Here is a 7555-nt window from a genome sequence, read left to right as displayed (position 1 = left end):
ATAGATTAGTCATTTCCTGCTTTCATTTCAATTCCGCATTTTCATTTTAGCAAGATAGTTAGTTGCAGTTCAATCTATTTCAGTTTTGCAGGTAGAAGTAGAAAAAAGCAAAAATCAACCAAAAAGATTTCATTTCATGCCTTGTAGGAGTAGAGATAAGTTAGAAAAATGATTGCACAACACCCCCACTGCTTCACATAGCCAACATTCTCTCTTCTTCGATGGCTGTGATTAAAGAATCCTTAGGTGGACAGCAAGATATATTTGAAGAACCTCAAGGGAAGAAGAAGAAGAAACCATTCCTCTGGAGCAAATGGCTACAAGCAGAAATGTTGGGAGCAGCACCTTGTCCAAAGACGAATTTGAAGATCAGATGGAAGATTTCAAGAGTGATATGAGGCAGTTTCTTGCCATGCAATTGGATACCTTGTGGATCCAAAAGAAGCAAGAGGAAGCCAAGAGGGCTTTGGCCATCTTTTGTCCCAGGTGCACTAGAAAGCATCCTAGGGATGAATGTCCAATGCACTCCCTAGAAGTGTGTTTCGTCTGTGAAGAATACCATCCTATGAATCAGTGCCCTTCCTTGCCCGGAATCAAAGCTGCATATTAGAGGGAAAAAGGAGCCACTGAATCACTCTACCATATGAACCAAAGGAGGCCACATGAACCTAGATCTTATCAGCAGGAACTGCAAGGGACATCCGAGACCTATTATGACCCCTATCAAGCCACTTTCATGCCTTCTTGGGGTCCCCCTGCTCATCCTTCTTGGTTCACACCTCCTCCTTGTTCCTTCATAGATCCATATTATGCCCAACCAGCTGCTCATTCGTTTCACTCTTATGCTCAGCCACAGCCTCAGTGGAATGCACCTCATCAGGGGTGGAGGCCCCAATACAACACTCCTCCCGCTTCTTTTCCTCCACCACCTGCTCGTCCACAACCATCGCCTCCTGCTCCACCAAGGCAACCCCAAATGCCTACCCAACCACAACCCCATCCACATCCATCTCAAATCTACGCCCCCACTCAGCTACCCATACCACCATTTCCAAACCTGTCCATTGGAGTAGCTCAACACAATTGCAATGCTGGGACACAACATGTCCAAATGACTCCTCTTGAGCTCAATGATCTTCACCATAGCTCAGGAAGAGTGTTGCAAAGCAGAGATTATGTTGACAACATTGAAGGACCAAAGGCAAAAGAAGATTCAAAAGAAGAGATCAAAGAACCCTGGGCTACACTTGATGAAGAGAAGACATTAGAAGCAGAGATCAAGAAAGCTCCCTCATGGTTACCATCAAATCTTCCATGTATTCAAGAGAAATATCATCAAACAGAGGGAGATGAGAAAGTCATGATAGAAGGTGACATGAAACATGATCCAGATCAGCGAAAGAACCAAGGATATCAGAGCTATATTGAGATATGGTTTCAGATAGTCACTAAGTTGCAGCAGTACTCTCTTCCTCAGCTATGTTTGATCCCTTCAAAGTCAAATCATTTGGTCTCTGAAATCCGGATAGCTGTCAAAGCATGCATTTCAAGCCTCCACATCATTTTGTCTCTAATCTCGACGTGCACATGGCTCCATTAGAAGTATTCTTATACTTGAAAATGATTTTGTTTTTCAAGTAGGGTAGGGTAGAAAAAAGAGAAAAAATGAAAATAAGAAGAAAATAAAAATCTAAGGCGAAAACCTCCTCGGAGGCGCCTTAGATTGGCTATTTGATTGAAAACCTCCATGAGGCGGTCAATGGGTTGGGAAAAAAGAGAAAAGAGAATAAGATCTCTGGATGAAAACCTCCCTTGGAGGCGCCCAGGGCAGGCAATTAGGGTGAAAACCTCCATGAGGCGCCCTAGTTGTTTTTCAAAAAAAAAAAAAAAAAGAGAAAAAAAATAAAATAAACTTAATTTCCATTGGATAATTGCAGGTTGCAAGAAGGACATTGCAGGTCAGGAGGATCACTCAAAACAAAGACAAAGGAGTTTTTGTGCCTTCTACAGGAAGTTCTGTATTTCTACAGGAAACATCCTGTAGAACCTTCAGGCGAGCCAGATTTGATTTTGGAAGGGAATCTAAAGCTTGGAATCTGTTGGTTATGCCTACAAGCATCCATGTTTCCATTCCTCACCCTTTTCCATCATTTTTTCCACCTCATTGTGCTTCTTTTATGAAAACTGTGTTTTCTACAGGAAGTTCCTGTAGAAATTACAAGAAGCTAAAAATGGATTGCAAAAAGGTGGTTTGGCGAACACGATAGCTTCCGCAAGGGTTCAGAAGTCCTCCTGCAATCTTAAAACTCCTCCTCCATCATCTCCATGCCTGCATCACAGCCCAAGCTCAGCTTTTCTTTCCATGCAAAAACTTGCAGAATGCTTTGAAGAAAAAATACATAGAACATAATTTGTTTTTTCCCTAACTTGAAAACCATGCATCCATTTGAAAAACCGTTTTACAAGGAATTGTATAGGGATGATGGCAACATGCCCGAGCAGTTTCAGCCCATTCCGATGCACAGTTTCCAAGAAATCCACCTCCATCACTGTCAGCCATTTTTGCATTTTCTCCATATCCGTGCATCCATTTCAAAACCTGTTTCATGGGGAGATGCATATGGGTGATAGTAACCTACCCAAGCAGTTTCAGCTGATTCTGATGCATGGTTTCCGAGAAATTGATCTCTGAAATCTTCAGCCATTTTCCATTTTTCTCGAAATCTGTGCATCCATTGATCTCGATTTTGCTATGGGAGGTGCATCATGATGATAGGAACATGCTCAACAAGTTTCAGATCGATCCGATCTATCGTTCGGGAGCAATGGCGAAAACAAGTTTTGGTCCTGTGAAAATTCAGCAGCAGCAGCTTGAGGGTGCAGATCTGAACGTGGAAACAAACTCCTGCAGCTTAGATCTGGCTAGAGGATACCTGCACAAGAAAAATAACCACACATCAGACAGCAAAGAGCTTATAGCACAAAGGATCCATCATGCAACCACCGAAACAGATGCATGCAGCAGCAAAAAGCACCTCACAGCAACCATTTGACTTCAGGTACGTGACTAAAACTTGTTCCTCTATTGCATGAATCTAATCTAAGCACTGCATGAACGAATGAGATGGGGGGATTCAGCCAGGAAGCTAGCCATATTCGATTGCACTCATCCAGGCAAAAATCACGCAGCATGCGTGTATAGTCATTCACGTGGAAGTTGAAAAACACAGGCAGTGGTAGACGTGTTGAACTCCAGCGCACAGGACATCAAATGATTAACAGATAGAAGAAGACATGCAGTTCATAACATCACTGCAGTTCGAAAAAAGCCAGCGCACATGTTTTTGCCACCTCACCACAAATCACGCAGCAATTAAAGACGGCTTAGCTGAAACTCACGAACTGCTGTTCATCTGCACTTTCCACATCCTCAACTGAAGTGTGCACAATCGGTTAACCTATTGTCCTCCACTGAGTTTTTCTACCTGTCTTCGATATTCTGCTGCGTATCAGGCTCGCTCAGAGGCGCAAGGTCACTCTACAGGCGTTTCTACAGGAAGCTGCGCTATAGGAGACCCAGCATACGAAGAAGCTTGGACTGTTCACGTCGAGGGTGGCAATTCTCCGTGAGGTAGGCCTGAACATAACTTTCCCATGAAAATAATTCAAAAGTTGGTGAATTCGACGTGTTGAGGGGGTAGGGAAAATGTAAATGCAAGTCTGTCTATGAATTCAAAAGCCGTTTTTTTATTGCTGCCTGGAATTTTCTTCAGTGCAACATAGCCCATGCTTTGGAGAAGACCAAATACTCAGATTTAGACATATACTGAAAAAATATGAAGAAAAATACCATTTCTCTTGCCAGTTTACTACAGATCTAATTGCAATGAATCATGCAGATTTTATTATCACTAGCACATATCAAGAGATTGCTGGAAGCAAGGATACTGTTGGCCAGTATGAGAGCCACACTGCTTTCACCCTTCCTGGTCTTTATCGTGTGGTTCATGGAATTGATGTTTTTGATCCCAAGTTCAACATTGTTTCTCCTGGAGCAGACATGCAGAGTTATTTCCCTTATACAGAGAAGCAGCATCGTCTTACTGCGTTACATGGTTCAATTGAGGAACTCTTGTTCAATCCTGAACAGACAGCTGAACACATGTGTATTTTGAATGACCGTAAAAATCCCATTATCTTTTCTATGGCAAGACTCGATAGAGTGAAAAACATGACAGGACTAGTTGAATGGTTTGCAAAGAAAAAACACTTGAGGGATACTGTCCTCCACGTTCTGGGGAGGAAACCATATACAAAATTCCCATTCTGATCAGTGCACAAGCCAAAATAGAGCATGAGGAAGCAAGATAGTGAGGCAGAGAAGAAAACTAAGGGTAAGGAAGCTAAGGGAAAGAAAACCTAGGGCAAACCATCACAGGAAAAGCCACAGGAAAAGCAAGAAAGAAAAAGAAGGAAGAAACAGAGAGAAAAAAAACAAGTTTAATCCTTGGAAATTGTTGCAGGAACACAATGCGGAAAGGGGGCCTCCCAACACAAGCAGAAGGGTCCCTACCAAGTTCCCAGGCATCCTCACATCCATCCCCTCCATGAACACTCATTTTTTCAGGGTTCAGACACAATCTAGTCATGGTTCAACCTTCTACAGGAAGCTACAGGACTTTCTACAGGAAGTTCTGTATTTCTACCAGAAACATCTTGTAGAGCCTTTGGGCAGGCCAAAATCGATTATGGAGAGGGATTTGAAGCTTGAAGTCTGTTGAGGAGGCATGCAACCACTCTTTTCTTCCATCCTCCACTGGTTTCATCGCCTTTCACCACCATTGCCACCATCTGATTGAATATACTTGCACAATCATACCAAAGATGAAACTTCTCTAGGAAAAGGAGCACAGGCAGTGGGAAGAAGCAAAGAGAAAAGCATGGTTTCATGACTAAGAAGAGGACATCACTTCAGAAGCTTAGCATGACAGGGAAGCCACCAGGGCCATCAAAGATGAGGAGATAGATTGGTTGCTCAGAGGATGAGCAACACTTTCAGTAGGGGGTGATGATGAGCCCCAAAAATGGATAATTATTTGGGCTCATTCAACCTCCTAATTCGACTTAATCCACCATTCTCATTAGTTTATTGCATGTTTTTGATTATATTTATGCTAACAGAGTGAATTGGATTAGTCATTATGCCAACAAGTCTAATGTGTGCTTTATGTAGCCTTTTTGGTCAATTTGGAGACAAAATTGAAGGTTTTAATGAGCACTTGGTAGCGAAATTCGTGGGAGAACAAGGGAGAGGATTTGTAGGAAGGTGTCCCCTTCATTTATGGGCCCTTACCTCGAATTCTCCACCATCAGCTCGAAGTTCAAGGGCCACCAAATCAATTAGCACAAGGGCAGCCAAGCAAGTCAAGTAGGACTGCTGTTAACTACAAGTTTTGGGCAGCCGAGTCCCTAAAGTTTAGGAGGACTGTTGGGGTCCTCAATTTGTATAAATAAGAAGGCTTAGGGCCTCATTTTGGTTAGCCAGTAGTTAGTCACTTTATAGTCATTTTGTATTCATTTTGTAGTTCGATTTTTAGGCAGTAGATTAACTTTGCTTTTAGCACATTTTCAAGTTCTCCTTGTGGACAGTTTTTGGAATGTTACATTTCTTTTGATCAATAAAGATGAATCCAGCTTTGCACCAGCTCTAAATCTCTCTTAGGAGGGTGTAGCTCTTGGGGTTGGGCCCATCTCAAGCGCCCAGTACTTCCTTTGTTTACTTTCATGTGTCTTTGCTGTATTCTTAGAATAAAATCTGCTATTTAGATTTAAATCTTGTTTTGTTAGTTAGGTTGTTTTTGATGAGTAAAATAGATTTTCATGCTCATATTTAGTTGATAGGTTGTTAATAGAAAAAGCTTCAAGAAAAGGGCCAACAAACATTTGTGGTTTCACCTCTCCCTCAGTGGGATCAGGAGCTGTGACTAGGATGACTTTGCTGCCCACAAAAACACTGATTTTGCTTTGCCATGCAATCACTAGTGTTTGATCTTCATGTGTAGAAGTTGGTTACAAGTTCAGAATTTCGTTTGCTTAGTTGCATGAGTTAAAATACATGGTTTCATTGCAGGTCACACTTCTGTTCATTCTCTTTACTGACAGCTAGCAAATTAGGTCAACGTAACTAGATCTTTGAATTTACAAGTCTTTGTTGGTTCAGATTGGAAAAACGACTTGCAGAGCACCTGTACCACTCCTTCATCTGCTTATTCTCCATCAGCCATCCACTCCACCCTCTACTTAGAATCCTTACCTCACGTTTGCCACATTTGCTCACATAACCTTAGTTTTTGTGCAACATTGCTTCACTCTCCCTTGAACAAATCCAACTATCCTCGCCATTCCTTAGCTCCATCCACCAAGTCTTGGACCTCCTCACACCCTTATCTCACCTCCATACCCACTCCTTCATCCTTCTTCCTCCATCCATCCTCCAAAATCTCGTTTCTGAACATCCTGTAGAAAATCACAGAACATCCTGTAGAACCCCTGTAGACTTCCTGTAGAAGCTCACGAATGAGGTTTCTTGATAGCCAAACTCTGTGAAACTCTCTGGAAGGGTGCTAGGGACCCCTTAGGCCCTCTTTGAACCTTCCCGACCTCCTCCAAGCATTTCCTCTCGCCAATCCACCTCTGCACAGTAAAAAACAGTTAAAAGCACATGCATGATAATTCTAACAACTTATTCAAAAATACAAAAGATGTTTTCTTCAGATAGTGATAACTTAGACACATGCATTTTACCTTCCTAGAAGTCAATAACATCTCTTTCAGTAGCTTGCATCCTCTTTCTTGCATCAGTAGGGCTAGCTGGTAAAATTAGGGTTTGCTATGGTTTGCGTTACCTTTTTGGCTTTCAGTTTCTTTCCGCAAGTAGATTAGCTTCCTTTGAGTTAGCTTCCATCCATCAGTTAAAAAGCTTCTTCTAAGAGCTCATAGAAGATGGCTTAAGCCCCTAGTGGACTTTTGCTAGCTGACCAAGTGACAGCTGCGGCAAGAGCTAGTACTTGTGCATACAGCACCGTCGCTTCCAAGTTTGTTACGAACTACTGGGTTGATAAAATTAAATAAGGGAGTTCCAGGAGTTGCAGCATTATTGCTGCAATACTGGAGCCCACCAGAGGTGTGGGAGTTATAAGGAGAAAAGGGCAAATGAAGGAGAATGATAAAGTAAACTGCTGCAAACTCTTTGCCACCAAAATCCGTATTGCCCAATATGCTTTTTATCTATCAATGTCGAAGAACATAACAGAGCTAATAGGCCTAATAATACATCACAAACATCCAGAGGTGTAACATCACACAATACCTCGTCTATGAAGGGCTTGATGCTATAGGGAAGGCGACACTGTTGGCGAACTTTGGGATCTCGTCCTTCATGAAGCGACCCGATACTGTATGGCTGTGGGTATGGTGTAGTCGGTAGGCCCAACTGCTTCACGACCTCTACTAAAATGAGGTTCTTTTAGCTACCACTGTCGACAATGAATTACAA

The 7555-nt window shown here is 42.3% G+C and overlaps 1 pseudogene; it reads left to right on the top strand.

Moving 5' to 3' along the window:
* Window positions 1–3886: 3886 nt before the first annotated feature.
* LOC149209935 (sucrose synthase pseudogene) lies at window positions 3887–4330 on the top strand (annotated as a pseudogene).
* The last annotated feature ends 3225 nt before the right edge of the window (window positions 4331–7555 follow it).

Source organism: Pinus tabuliformis, chromosome 1_2, assembly GCF_031772625.1.
Source record: "Pinus tabuliformis cultivar Carrire ecotype Pingquan chromosome 1_2, CPIR1, whole genome shotgun sequence".
NCBI lineage: Eukaryota > Viridiplantae > Streptophyta > Pinopsida > Pinales > Pinaceae > Pinus > Pinus tabuliformis.
Note: the sequence above shows the minus strand (reverse complement) of the source record. Positions and strands in the feature narration are given on the sequence as shown.